This window comes from Blennius ocellaris (genome assembly GCF_963422515.1).
Source record: "Blennius ocellaris genome assembly, chromosome: 22".
NCBI classification, from domain to species: domain Eukaryota; kingdom Metazoa; phylum Chordata; class Actinopteri; order Blenniiformes; family Blenniidae; genus Blennius; species Blennius ocellaris.
Genome location: NC_137671.1, coordinates 21,805,665 through 21,821,208, shown reverse-complemented (window position 1 = coordinate 21,821,208; position 15,544 = coordinate 21,805,665).

Here is a 15,544-nt window from a genome sequence, read left to right as displayed (position 1 = left end):
CTGGCTATGATGACCTGTGCTTGAAGCCTTGTGTGACCTTCAGCCATCAGGATGTTGATGATGATCTGAAAAAGATGGACAAGGTGCATGCAGATAGGTTTCAAAAGACACAAAATATTGACCACTACTTCTATGATGTCCTCCATTGATTGATCATCTTAATTCTGGAAGCATAACATCAAAAATGTAATCGATGAGTCTCAGGTCCCCCTTCTTGATTTCCATGACCTCCTCCATCTCTTTCAGCATCTCGAAGATCTGTTGCAATACAGACGAATAAAAATAAACAAACTGAGCTTATGTTACATAAAAAATCTCAAACTTGATTGATGAGTCATAGGAGTGTTCTGCATGCAGACATGCGACACTCAATTCCTTTACGGTCTCTGGATCCGTGGTCAGCACAGATGCTGTGTGCATTGTTGGGTGTGCATATGAATGCTCCATGCCCACGCATTCGCTGCTACGATGACGTGACATTCTGATTGAACACTGCGTCTGAAAAAATATTTAAATCAGAATCATTAGTATTTGTTCAAATGTACTGATCTCTCATTGATGATTGCAAACTGACAAGCATCCAAGTGATTCATTGCAGTATGTTATATATAAGATATTCAATCTCCCTCACAACCATTAAACTTTCTCTAATTTGGATGCTCTGATAATAACACAGAAATCCCAGTCAGGTTGTAAAAATCCAGTAATGCAGTATGATAAAAAATACCAGTACGGGTCTAAATAAACCAACACATGGAACAAAGATAAAAAAAGAGCAACATAAACTTTGAGCTGATCTTACTTGAATTGCTCCCAACATAACTATACAACGACTCTTCCTCTCACTAATACTGATATAATGACACCTATCAACCATGTCCTACTTATTAGTGCAGGCTGATGCACACCGTTTTGAGGCTTTTCACCCACGTGACAAAATTCAGCCATTTAGGACGTAAACGCAACTAAATGTTGTGATGAAACTGCAGTTAGCAGGAGTGATAAGTGAAGGCACACAGTAAACTGTGAGTTGTCTGGACGGAGAAATAAAGCAGCAGATATGTGGACAGACTGACACAGTTGGGGAGAGATGAACATATCTGTTCCCTCATGGAAGGTTGTGAAGCTGATCTGGCTCCGGTCTTCCAGTGCGAGTATAAACATATTCTCTAAATACTGGTATAACTCCACCTACTATTTCGTTCTTATTAGTGCAGGCTGATACTTTACACATAGAAAAAAATGCAATTATTTACCTTAGCAGAAGACAATCCTTTACTCTGTTGAGCTTCGAGTACACGTGTGAAGAAAACAATGCAATGGGAACAAATGTGCGTTTGAAGCGCGGCGCACAGTTTTTTTTCCGGCGAGTGGGTCCTCCAACGTCACTTCCGGTGGGTGGGCCTCCGAAAACGTAATTCCCGACGTTCCGCGGGGTCTGATACGTCACTTCCTGTATCTCGCTACAGTAAACGTCACTTCCGGTACGCATATTTTCAAAATGGCGGCGACCGGTAAATAAGTATGGCGGCGCCCGCAACACCGCCATTTTTGATTCTCCACCGACATCTCTTGCATGCACTGATTGACTTGTTTTACGGGTTACGTATACGACGTACGTAGGTTACGTACACTGTACATAAATAAACAGGCTTCAAAGTAAAAGCATTTCCATTTTAATTTATAGAGCCGATGGTTTTAGTCCACACATTCAAATTCGAAAGAAGCTTTTGTTTTCTTAATTCTAAGCAACCTTTCGCGGGCCGGTCAGAATCGGGTCACGGGCCGCATTTGGCCCGCGGGCCTTAAAATGCCCAGGTCTGGCCTTGAGGAACATGGCCTAATTGTCAACCCTGCTAAGTGCCAGTTTGGTCTGCCTGTGATTGACTTTTTGGGTCATCGTATTTCAACTCAGGGTGCCATTCCATTGCCTTCTAAGGTGCAAGCGGTGACAGATTTCCCTCGTCCAGCCTCGGTTAAGGCCCTGCAGGAGTTTTTGGGCATGATTAATTTCTACAACCTTTCATATTGAGATTACAACTATATACCAAATAAAGGTTTTATCAGCTCTATCAATTACAATGGTCAAATTGTCTCAATGGCTACAGACAGAAAATCGTGGATTTAAATCCACCTGGAGGTGTTTGTGGAATTAACTTGTGTGTGCATGTGTTTCCTCAGGGTTCTCTGGTTTTCTTCCATAGTCCAATTAAATGCATGTTAATGGTAATACTAAACTGACTCTCTGTGTATGTCCCGTGGTAGACTGATGACGTGTTCTGTTTCTTTTGAAACGTGTTTTCAGTGACGGCCAGACCAGACGTCAATATAATGTTCAGGAAAGACGTCTCAAAAAACTTTCATTCAGGCTCTTCTGAGGAAGTCTTCTGGATGTCTAGAGACATCGTCTTTAGTTGTGTTCTGGACCTACATGTTGACACAAAGAACAGTGGCTGTGTAAAACACATTGGTTACTGTGGAACTGTGCTGTGTATTCATCAACAACATCTCACATGTTGGAAGATAAACAAGAGCACGGAGCAACATTTTATCAAAAATAATTTATTTATGAAAAATTATTCATTAGAATAAATTGGTTATTTATCAAATAATAATGACATTGGGCCACCACCAGCTAAACTGGAAATAGTTAATGCCAAAAAAAGTGTTATTTAAATTGATTTATGTTTCTCTTTAGATATAACAATCTTGAATAACAGGGAAGGTGTGAGATTGGAGCGCAGGCTGTTTCAAACCAGTGAACCAGGACCGCTTGACCCCGTCAGCTAGAAAGGGTATGTACTGGGTTTCAGAAGATGGCAGTGCCTCGAAGTCAGTGGGGACGCGCACTGGGTGGATGTCTGTGACTCCCCCCCCCCCCTTTTTGTGCGAGTCCCTTGCGAAGATCGTGTGATAATCGCGGGAGACCTCCTCATACAAATGCATCTCCTTGTTTCTGTTGTGGTAAAGTGCGAGCCTCAGCAGAGCGTTGCTCGGTCTTTGACTCGAAGCCTGAATAAGGTTCTTCTGGTACAGACATGGTCTGTTTACCTGAAATGTCTGTATTCTCTGGTTGAGTCATTGGAGCGTGCACAACCATGTCACCTTCGGTGCTCGGTTTTGTACCCTGAAGAACCTGTTCAAGGTTAACATGGTGAGCGCTGGTGATGGTTTTGGTTGTGGAAATGAGGAGAGTTGTGTCATGCGTGTCGTCGCTGGTGAGGGACGAAGGCAGATTGTCAATGAGATGAGAATTAGTTCAAGATTGTGGAATGAACTGTCAGTTAACATCTCTAAAGGTGGAAATGCGGTCACTTTAATCTGACCAGGTGTCAGATTTTGGACCCGTGGGTTGGCTGAACGATTGCTGTTAGAAGCTGGGTGGCCTAGTTCTTAGCCAATGGGAGTCGGGCTGACGACTTGGGACCAAAGGCGCCGTTTGGTGGCAGCGAGTCGGTTTAGGATGTCCTGACCAATAAGCAGTTCTTCTGTGTCCAGATCAGTGACGTGGATGGGATGCGTCGCTGACATGTCCTGGAAAGCTGTTGACCCAGACACATTGAGTGATGTGGTGCAAGTCCTGAGTGAAGCCTCGGTTGTTTATGCTACACTCTTCCACCTGAAGTGGCTTTCCTTAAGTGGCATGCGCAAGCGTGGTTCTAGCAACCCGTGCGAAGGTGTCTGAACACATGAGGGGGATTTCTGACCCAGTACCAAGCAGTGAGAGAGTGTCAACAACCCCTACCACCACTGAAGTGTATCTGTGGTTGGCATAGCCAAGATTACCCAAGAATGTCAAATGGGCCTCTTTCACCTCCTGGATCTCCTCCTCCTGCCAAAATGAACTTTGTGTGCGGAGGGGAGGGGCCAAGTCATGCGGTCAGGGGGAGCCAGGTCCCTTCTTACCAGGCGGGTTCAGGTGCTGCTTCACCACTCTGATGCAGGTTTTAATCCACTGTGGGACATCTGCATCCCAGTTGTTTTGAGTCTGACCTCAGCCTCGGTTTTTAGACTTACCTCTCCTCACCTGAGACCTCAGGACACCTGCATCACCATCATAGTTTTCACCTGAACGGTGGTGCAGCTCCCACACCATCTGCGCATGTTTGCGGAGGTCTTTCATGGTGGGGTTTTGGTCCTGCAGAAAAGGGCGACATCGATCCACACACTGTTGTGGAGGTTGTTAACGAAGAGGGACTTAAAAGTCTGGTCTTTGTCCAATCCTGGTGCATTGTGGCCTTGGAAGTAGGCAGCCCTTAGGCACCTATAAATACTATCTGGGAGTCTCCGCCCCCTTTTGAGTGATTGTAAATGCACCAAAGTTTGCAGAGGCAGGATCATTGTGCAGATGATCCTGCTTCCCTAAGTGCATGACAGAGGGCTGAGTAATGGTCTCTGATGGCAGATGGGAGGGACTCTATGTAAACATGGACACTCCTGGATGTCATCTTCCAGAGAAGCGTAAGCTTCTCTCGGGACGAAGGATGAGGCAGGTTGAAGAGGCAGCGTTCAACCTCCACCAGGTTGTCCGCTACACGAATCTCCGGGTTGTTTGGTTCGAACTGCTCTATGTCCTCTGCAAGGGACTCAAGCTGGCTGGTCCAAAGACCAGGTACCCTTGGGATATCGGAATGGTCAGAGTCATCTGAGCTAGAACATCCTGGTTCTCTCCGGTGGAGAGAGTGAGGGAGCTGATAGCACTGTCAGGTGCTGGAAAATGACAATGTTCCTTCTCCTGAAAAGGAGTGAAAGAGCTGCGAGACCACGTGGTGGTGTGGCTGAGAGCACTGATATCCATCAGTGTGTCATAGCAACTCGCTGTTGAGGTTTCTTCTCTCCTGTGTAGACAGGCATAGAAGACCGGCGACAACAGTCTTCAACTGGGTCATGTGGCTCCCGAGGTATCTTTGCTCTGAGCACGCAGTGTCTCTGATGACTCATGGTAGGAGTCACGCAAAAGCTGTGTTTCGAAAAGTGCGAAAATGTTGTTAATGCACCTGTGGCTTTCACTTCTGTAGTCTATACAAATTGTAACCTCGCAACTGCAACACAGTGTTTTTAGCACCTTGGGTGAGCAATAGTTGTGTTAGTGTACATTTATCTGGGTAGATACTTGAATAGTGAAAGTACGAGTTTGTCCTAATAAAATTAAAACTTTATTCGAAAAACATACTCAGTATCTCGTCTGAAGCATCTTTTCGGCCACAACTGATGAAAAGACCATAACAGTCAAATCCAGCATAATAAAAGAGGTTGAAACTGCTTTAACCTTATAAACACTTCATGTTTAAACTTGAATTGAAAAAGTACTAGTTTGTTCTAATGAAATAAAAACTTTATTCCAAAATCACTCTATATCCCGTGAGGAGCATCATTTCGGCCACTACTGATGAAATGAAAATAGCAGTTACTCCACTAAATAAAACTGGTTGAAACTGCTTGAACCTGATAAACACATCATTTTAACTTGAATTGAGAAAGTACTACTTTGTTCTAATGAAATAAAAACTTTCTTCCAAAATTACTCTATATCCTGTGTGGAGCATCATTTCGGCCACTCCTGGTGAAATGAAAATAACAGTTACTCCACTAAATATAATCGTTTGAAAGTGCTTGCAACTGCTATGTCCATCATGTTTAACCTTGAATTGAGAAAGTACTAGTTTGTTCTAATGAAATAAAAACTTTATTCCAAAATCACTCTATATCCCGTGAGGAGCATCATTTCGGCCACTACTGATGAAATGAAAATAGCAGTTACTCCACTAAATAGAACTGGTTGAAACTGCTTGAACCTGATAAACACATCATTTAACCTTGAATTGAGAAAGTACTAGTTTGTTCTAATGAAATAAAAACTTTATTCCAAAATTACTCTATATCCCGTGAGGAGCATCATTTCGGCCACTCCTGATGAAATGAAAATAGCAGTTACTCCACTAAATATAATTGGTTGAAAGTACTTGCAACTGCTAAGTCCATCATGTTTAACCTTGAATTGAGAAAGTACTAGTTTGTTCTAAGGAAATACAAACTTTATTCCAAAATTACTCTATATCCCGTGTGGAGCATCATTTCGGCCACTCCTGATGAAATGAAAATAGCAGTTACTCCACTAAATAAAACTGGTTGAAACTGCTTGAACCTGATAAACACATCATTTTAACTTGAATTGAGAAAGTACTAGTTTGTTCTAAGGAAATAAAAACTTTCTTCCAAAATTACTCTATATCCCGTGAGGAGCATCATTTCGGCCACTACTGATGAAATGAAAATAGCAGTTACTCCACTAAATAGAACTGGTTGAAACTGCTTGAACCTGATAAACACATCATTTAACCTTGAATTGAGAAAGTACTAGTTTGTTCTAATGAAATACAAACTTTATTCCAAAATCACTCTATATCCCGTGAGGAGCATCATTTCGGCCACTACTGATGAAATGAAAATAGCAGTTACTCCACTAAATAAAACTGGTTGAAACTGCTTGAACCTGATAAACACATCATTTTAACTTGAATTGAGAAAGTACTAGTTTGTTCTAAGGAAATAAAAACTTTATTCCAAAATCACTCTATATCCCGTGAGGAGCATCATTTCGGCCACTACTGATGAAATGAAAATAGCAGTTACTCCACTAAATATAATTGGTTGAAAGTACTTGCAACTGCTAAGTCCATCATGTTTAAACTTGAATTGAGAAAGTACTAGTTTGTTCTAAGGAAATAAAAACTTTCTTCCAAAATTACTCTATATCCCGTGTGGAGCATCATTTCGGCCACTCCTTATGAAATGAAAATAGCAGTTACTCCACTAAATATAATTGGTTGAAAGTACTTGCAACTGCTAAGTCCATCATGTTTAAACTTGAATTGAGAAAGTACTAGTTTGTTCTAAGGAAATACAAACTTTATTCCAAAATCACTCTATATCCCGTGAGGAGCATCATTTCGGCCACTACTGATGAAATGAAAATAGCAGTTACTCCACTAAATAAAACTGGTTGAAACTGCTTGAACCTGATAAACACATCATTTTAACTTGAATTGAGAAAGTACTAGTTTGTTCTAATGAAATAAAAACTTTCTTCCAAAATCACTCTATATCCCGTGAGGAGCATCATTTCGGCCACTACTGATGAAATGAAAATAGCAGTTACTCCACTAAATATAATTGTTTGAAAGTGCTTGCAACTGCTATGTACATCATGTTTAACCTTGAATTGAGAAAGTACTAGTTTGTTCTAAGGAAATACAAACTTTATTCCAAAATCACTCTATATCCCGTGAGGAGCATCATTTCGGCCACTACTGATGAAATGAAAATAGCAGTTACTCCACTAAATATAATTGGTTGAAAGTACTTGCAACTGCTAAGTCCATCATGTTTAAACTTGAATTGAGAAAGTACTAGTTTGTTCTAAGGAAATAAAAACTTTCTTCCAAAATTACTCTATATCCCGTGTGGAGCATCATTTCGGCCACTCCTTATGAAATGAAAATAGCAGTTACTCCACTAAATATAATTGGTTGAAAGTACTTGCAACTGCTAAGTCCATCATGTTTAAACTTGAATTGAGAAAGTACTAGTTTGTTCTAATGAAATAAAAACTTTATTCCAAAATCACTCTATATCCCGTGAGGAGCACCATTTCGGCCACTACTGATGAAATGAAAATAGCAGTTACTCCACTAAATAAAACTGGTTGAAACTGCTTGAACCTGATAAACACATCATTTAAAAGTTGAATAGTGAGAGTTTAGTATGTTTCGTGAAATACAAACTTTATTCTAAAAACACACTCAGTATCTCGTCTGAAGCATTTTTTCGGCCACAACTGATGAGAAGACCATAAGCAGTCAAATCCAGCATAATGAAACTGCTTCAACCTGATAAACACTTCATGTTTAAACTTGAATAGTGAAAGTACGACTATGGTCTAGTAAAATACAAACTTTATTCTAAAAACCAACTCTCAAGCTCCTCATCCTATCTCTAAGGGTGCGCTCAGCCACCCTACGCAGGAAGCTCACTTCAACCGCTTGTATCCGGGATCTCGTTCTTTCGGTCATGACCCATAGTTCATGGCTGTGGTGGAGGCAATAACTCGGGTCTGGGAGGAGTTTGGAGAGGCCATGGAAGAGGACTTTCGGTCTGCCCCGAGGAAATTCTGGCAAACCGACTCCATGCTCCAGGAGCATGGAGTCCGGGGCCCTTCATCCCTGCAACATCGCGTGACGCGGGGACGGTACCTCTGGACAGGAAGAATGGGGTCGTGGTCCCTCTCTTCAAGGAGGGGGATCGGAGGGTGTGTTCCAACTACAGAGGGATCACACTCCTCAGCCTCCCCAGGAAAGTCTATTCCAGTGTACTGGAGTGGAGGGTCCGGCCGTTAGTCAAACCTTGGATCCAAGAGGAATAATGCGGTTTTCATTCTGGTCGTGGAACACTGGACCAGCTCTATACCCTCCACCAGCTGCTTGAGGGTTCATGGGAGTTTGCCCAACCAGTCCACATGTGTTTTCTGGATCTTGAGAAGGCGTTCGACCGCGTCCCCTGAGACATCCTGTGGGGGGGTGCTCCGGGAGCATGGAGTCCGGGGCCCTTTGTTAAGCGCTGTTCGGTCTTTGTATTCCCGGAACAGGAGTTTGGTTTGCATTGGCGGCAATAAGTCGGACCTGTTTGCAGTGGTTTCACCTGATCCGCCAGTGGCAGACAGAAAAAAGCATTAGCCAAATCTATACAAGAGAAAAATCTATGTTCAGGTGAGAGATGTGACAACGCAGTTTTGAGATGTCTGGAATCTCGTTTCTCTGCACATGTTGCCGGGACCGGCAGCCAGGGGGGACTCGGCTGAGATCCTCAACACCAGCCCCTGGGTACTTCTCAGGGTGATAAAGAGGAAGTGGTCCGAGCCCAGGTGAACGGGTCGATTTAAGGTCGTCGAGAGGACGTCTCACGCTGTTCGGCTGAGTGACAAAGGCTCCCCAGGAAAGTCTATTCCAGGGTACTGGAGAGGAGGGTCCGGCCGTTAGTCGAACCCTGGATAAAAGAGGAACAATGCGGTGCCATCTGTCGCAGTGTACTCTGGCGGGAGAACCACATCGCACTCTTCAGGAGACCTCCATCCATCTGAAGCAAGTTGCCCCTGGATTGGCTGATCCAGGAGACAGCTCCACACGATAAAGGGCGGAATAATCCACCGAAGTAAGAAGAACACAGAGAAGTAGACGACAGCAAGGGAGGAGGTGAAATAGCGCTCCTCTCTGTTCATGTGACGTGCCAAGTCCATCCATCCATCCATCCATTTTCTGCCGCTTATCCGGGGCCGCGTCGCGGAGGCAACTCTGCTCAGACTTCCCTCACCCCAGACACTTCCTCCAGCTCTTCCGGTGGCACCCCAAGGCGTTCCCAGGCCAGCCGAGAGACAGGGCAACTCCAGAGAGAGAGGGTAACTCCAGAGCAGTGGAGTATCCAGCCCCCGTCGAGGAGCTGGGTTCCGGAGTCCAAGCTGTAAGTGGAGGCGAGCCCGACTATATCTAGACGGTATCTCTCAGCCTCCTTCACAAGCTCGGGCTACTTCCCCCCAGCGAGGTCACATTCCATGTCCCAATAGCCAGATTCTGTGGCCGGGGATCGGGTCGTCGAGGCCTCTGCCGTCGACTGCCCCCCAATCCACAATGCACCCGACCCCTACGGCAGCCTCTGTAGGTGGTGGGCCCACAGGAGGGGCAAGTCCCCCGACAACATAGCTCCGAGGGTCATTCGGGTGCTCAAACTCCCCCACCACGACAAGGTTGCAGTTCAAGGGGGAGTCACCACCGTTTAAAAGTTTTGTATGTTGCTATTTGAGTATATGATTGTTGATTTTGCTTACATATGACCTCTATTATACGAAGAGTGCCTCATACTGTATTGACACTAATTATTGACCTCTGGGGTCAGAGGTCAAAAGGGGAATTGAAGGAATATAGTGGTTGAACATTTGTTTTCTGTGTGACAACTGGACATATTGTATTCAGTTGTGTTTCTACACTACTGGGTTTTCTCCCACTGCCCAAGTTGGGAAAACACAGCTATAAATCCATGTTCAGGGACATTCCAAGTTGGTTGGCGATGTCTCCTCAGTGCTCTACTTGCAAAAACATGGTCAAGGTAAGATTGGATCAACAGATAAGAGGTCAGAGGTCACTTTGTCCCACAGAACGTCAAGCTCTGAGAAGAACCAGTTTGAAGCAGTTTTGGGAACAAAGGAATAGCAAATTCACTATAGCAACGCATACATCACGAGGAACCGACCAATGTGAGGTTGAGGTGGTGTATGCAAATGTATAAATATGAACCACGTGTTGCAGTTGTGCCCTTCTTCATTGTAAACCTGGCCTGCACACTTGGGTCTGCAAGGAAGAACGGTCTGAGCTCGTATTATGTAATCTGATATATGTATTTTTGTAATCTCTTGTTTGTGTGATTATTAAATTCACTATTGAAGAAATTAACTCTGTTCCTGCCTCTCCCGGATCAAACGAACAAGCAGGAATTCAGGGGAACACAGGAACGAATTCCAACACTAAGCATCTCTACCTAAAGTCAGTAACACGATTTCTCTAGATTAAACCAGTCCGAGATGCTATATCTAAAGACAGTAACGGGATTGATTTTTTTAATTTTTTTTATTAAACCAGCCTGAGCAGCTCCATCTAGAGACAGTAACGTGATTTTCTAAATCAAACCAGCCTGAGCAGCACCATCTAGAGACAGTAACGTGATTTCTAAATCAAACCAGCCTGATCAGCTCTATCTAAAGACAGTAATGTGATTTTCTAGATCAAACCAGCCTGATCACCTCTATCTTAAGAAAATAACATGATTTTTTTCTCAATTAAACCAGGCTGAGCAGCTCTATCTTAAAGGAGTACAGTAGGATTTTCCCGAATTTTAGGAAAGAACCGCCCTCTCCACCTTTTGAAAAATGCACGCAAAGCTCTACCTGCTCCCGAGATGGAACGCCTACTAAAACGTGTGCGAGAGACATGAACGAGCCCAGTTCTCCTCGTGCACGCACTGTTTACAAGTCACAAGTCAGCATCGACACGATTTTCCTCGATTAAACCATGGTCCAAGTGGAGGAACGTGGGAGCAGCGCTTCAAAGGGTTGAGTGGAAATCTCCACCAACGGCTGAGCCCACGTTTCATCGGGCTCATCCATCCCTCCGGACAGGGCCTCACAGCCAGAGACAGGTGAGCCGTTTAGGGACTATTCAGTAACAAGAACTTAAAGCTGTGATTTCACTTGTATATAAGTTAAAGATGTAAAGCAAAGTTGGACTCTTCAGGTGATGAAATATACATTAAATGTCCAGCAATGACTGTTGAGATGGTTGATCATTTAGTTTTAAACGTAGTAAACATAGAAAATACTTTGGCTGGTTATTGTGATTAAATTAAATTACATCTCACAACAAAACATGCTTTTAAAATAACAAAGACATTTGATCCAAATTACATTGAATTTAATACAAGAGACCCATTCTACAAAACAAACCTTTCCTCCTGCAATTAGCCTTTCAATACCACCTCACTCCGTGTGTGTTGTCCTCACAATCAATCAAAGTGATCTGGTGTCTCCTGGTGTTGATCTTAAGAGTCTCTCAACTTGTGGAACCTGTGCATTGAACACTTTTCTTTTGTCTACAGTGTGTTGTGGGAATCTCCCAGAACCTGTATCTCGCCCACCTTGCTGCTCCTCCTGTCACCTGCAGTACAAGGTGATTTCCTCTGTCCACTTCTGGCTCTAAAGACTCTTCTGGCTGTTTGTACCTACATGAACATCATTACATGCAGCTTGTTTACCAGAGCTTTACTTCAAGTCATTGCACAGCTAGAAAACTTTAGTTTAGTAAGTCTCAGTAAGGTCTGAGTGTGTATCACATGTTTAGGTGCAACCAGGGTTGGGTAGTCATGGAATACATGTAACAGTGTTACATAATTAGGATACAAAAAACATATAACTGTAATCTGTTACAGTACATAAAAAAATGTGTAATCTCGTTACAGGTATGCTCGATAAAAACTGGGATTACTGAGCAGGATTACAGTAGAAATCAGATGGAATAAACTAGAAATGCAGCTGTCACATGCGCCATGCACTGGCATTGCGACACTTCCCGACGCTTTCAGGCTGACAATCCATGCTTTGCCATGGATTCTGCAGACAGTTGCTTTCATCACTATGTTTTAAAGTCGGAGAAATCTCTTAACCTCTCTGTACAATGCAAACTATGTCTCCCAGCCGTGAAAGTGCTGTGAACGTCCAGGAACTGGACATCTCACCTGAAGAAACATAGAAACATAAAACCTGCTCACTTTCACTGATACACACATGGACTCTGTTTACTAGTTTTATTAGCTCGTAATATGCTTCCTACCTGTTCTCAATACGTTTAGAGGCTCTTGTGTTTTAGGGATTAATTGGGGCGACACGTGCCATCACTTTTTTCTTTTTACTCAATGAGTGATTCATGCTGCCAGATACAGCCTCTCATCAAACATTCACATTTATTCCGGAAACTTGCCAAAAGTTTATACTCTATTCTGCATATGAATTTTATTTCTAAATTGAAAGCAGTAAATGGCATTGTTTACACATGCTGGTAAGTGTCTGTGTTATTATTAGGTAAAGAGAAAGTGAGGGTTATTTTAACAAAAAATGTTTTTATTCAGTGCAGCTATTCAAAACAATTGTAAACATGAAACATTTGTAACTCTTTTTTTAATTACATTAACCAAAAACACTTTTTTCTATTAAGACATCACAATGTGCCAAATATCATTAACAAGATATGTCACATTATGACTGTCAAACTGCCAAGCTGTGCAGATAAAAAGTAATAGTGAACACACATTTGGGTATTTTCTTGTTCAGTGAGAGAAATCTAGCCTTTGCTGCCCTTTAACGAGTGCATCAAAGTCAGGTTGAATGTCTGAGGTGGAGATGCGAAGCACAGCTGACAGATGATCATCAGTAAGAGAGGATCTGAACCTGGATTTGGTAAACTTCATTACTGAGAATGTTTGTTCACATATGTAGGTAGATCCAAACAGAACCAACATCTTCTGAGCATGTCTCCTCATGTTTGGAAAGTTCTCCTCCTTAAGAGATGAGTAGAACTCCAGCAGTGATGCTGACTTAAAGTGCTCTGCCAGTACTGTGTCAGACTGCAGGTCAATGAGCTCCAGCTGAACATCACTGGGTGCATCATCTACTCTGCAGGCAAAGGGAGAGGAAACCAGGTGCATTTCATCCTCAATGTTTTTACAATCATCAAATCGCCTTAAAAACTCACCATGCAAATCTCCTAACATGGATGAGTACCTGCAGAGATGATTGGCTGATGGTCTGACTTATTTAAGGGTTTGCATGTGAGTGAGAGTGTTGTTCTGTAGTTGACTTGAAAGAAACAGCAACTTTCTCATAAAAGCCTTCACCAGGTTATGCATGTCATGAACGAAAAGGCCCTTGCCTTGCAGTTTAGTGCTCAGTTCATTCATCAGTGCCGTCACATCAACAGCAAATGCAAAATCTGCCATCCAGTTCATATCTGAAAGCTCGGGGATGTTTTTGCCTTTCATCTCACAAAACTCTTGAATCTCTGTTTTCAGGTCCCAAAATCTTTTGAGCACTTTGCCCAGACTGAGCCATCTGACAGCTGTGTGGTACATGATGTCACCATGTTCATTCTCATGCTCCTCTAAAAGTGCAACAAACTGCCTGTGATTTAATGCTCGTGCCCTGATAAAGTTAACCGTTTTTGTTACAACATCAATAACATGGTTAAGTTTTAGCACAGACCTGCACAGTACATGCTGATGTATAATACAATGTATCAACACTAAATGATGCTCTGTGCCGAGTTCAGTCACTTTATCTTGGATCTGTTTCAAAAGTCCGACATGTTTTCCTTTCATATTCGGACAACCATCAGTAGTGACGCCTACCAGTTTGTCCCATTTCAGTCCAAGCTTGACCATGCATGCATCGACCTCCTTGAACAGATCGTTTCCCGTTGTCGTTCCTTTTATTGACCTCAATGCTGCCAGCTCCTCCGTAATCTTGAAGTCCTGCCTTATTCCCCGGAGAAACACCAGTAACTGGGCAGTGTCACGGACACCACAGCTCTCATCCAAAGCCAAAGAGAAAAAGTCAAAACTTTCAACTCCACTTTTGAGCTGACATTCGAGATTCTCCGCGATTCCTTTCACCCTTCTGGTGACGGTTCGCCTGGACAGCGGGACTTTTTCAAATGCTTCTTTATTCTCAGGGCATATTAGCGCGGCAGAGCCCACCAAGCACTCTTTCACAAACTCGCCAATCCGAGAACGGCTTGCTGTTTTTAGCGATTTTGTGGGATATAACGAAGCTGGTCTTGGTCGCTGCATCCCGGGCTGTGTGTAGTTTGCTAAAACAGCCTTGTTGTTTTGCTAGCTTTGCTAGCAAGTCTTCTGATATTCGCGCTCTCTCAGCCTCCGCCAAGTGTCTGTATTTCTCCGCGTGTTTTGTCTCATAATGCCGACTCACATTGTACTCCTTAAACACGGCGACGTGCTCTCCACAAACTAAACAGACGGGTTTACCACCGACTTCAGTAAACAAATATTTAGTGCTCCAAATCTTCTTGAAATTTCGGCCTTCAGCATCCACCTTTCTTTTCTTGACGTGCCCGTACATCATTGAGGGGCGACAATCACATGCACTGAGAAGCCGTCGGTGGGGAATCCACCGCCGCCATCTTGTTCGGCCATTTTGATCCGAATCACCACCCCAGCGCCACTGTTGGTGGGAGGCAGTACTACATGCAATATGTTTTGTTCCGACGCACAATTACAGCGTCACTGTCGGTGGGAGGCAAGAGAACATGATCCGCAATGCAACCGTGCTCCTCCAGACTTGAAACCTCGCCAGTGCGGTATAAAAATGGCGGTGTACGGCCGCTGACATGCTTGTTTGTGGACGCCGCCATTATTACTCACGGTCAGCGCCATACTACTCTCAAAACGCAAACCTCGCCAGTGCGGTATCACAATGGTGGCTTATGGGCACCGACATACTTGTTTTTGGCCGCCGCCATGCGTGTTTGTGGTCGCCGCCATATTTAAAAGGACAACTGATGTCACTGCTTCAGTTACGTCACGGTTTCATGGATCATGTTCAGTTTGAAGAAGCACAAGAACACTGGAGAAACATCCAGGTAGATATTATGTGAATAGAGCTCAGAGTGTTTATAAGGTCCAGAGCCAAGTGGATTGAAGAGGGAGAATCCCCCCCCCATCATATTCCATATTCAATATCTCTCTGAACCTATTTCAACAAGACACTGCAGCTGGAACCACATCTGTAGAGTTCAGCTACTAAACTGATCTGCCTTCTTCATTCATGCAGTGACAATGTGTGGTGCATTAAGCAAAACTAACTACAAAAATGGAGAGTAACTGTAGTTACTTCAGAGTAAATGTCCATGACAAACCTTCAAAAAGTACCTCTGAC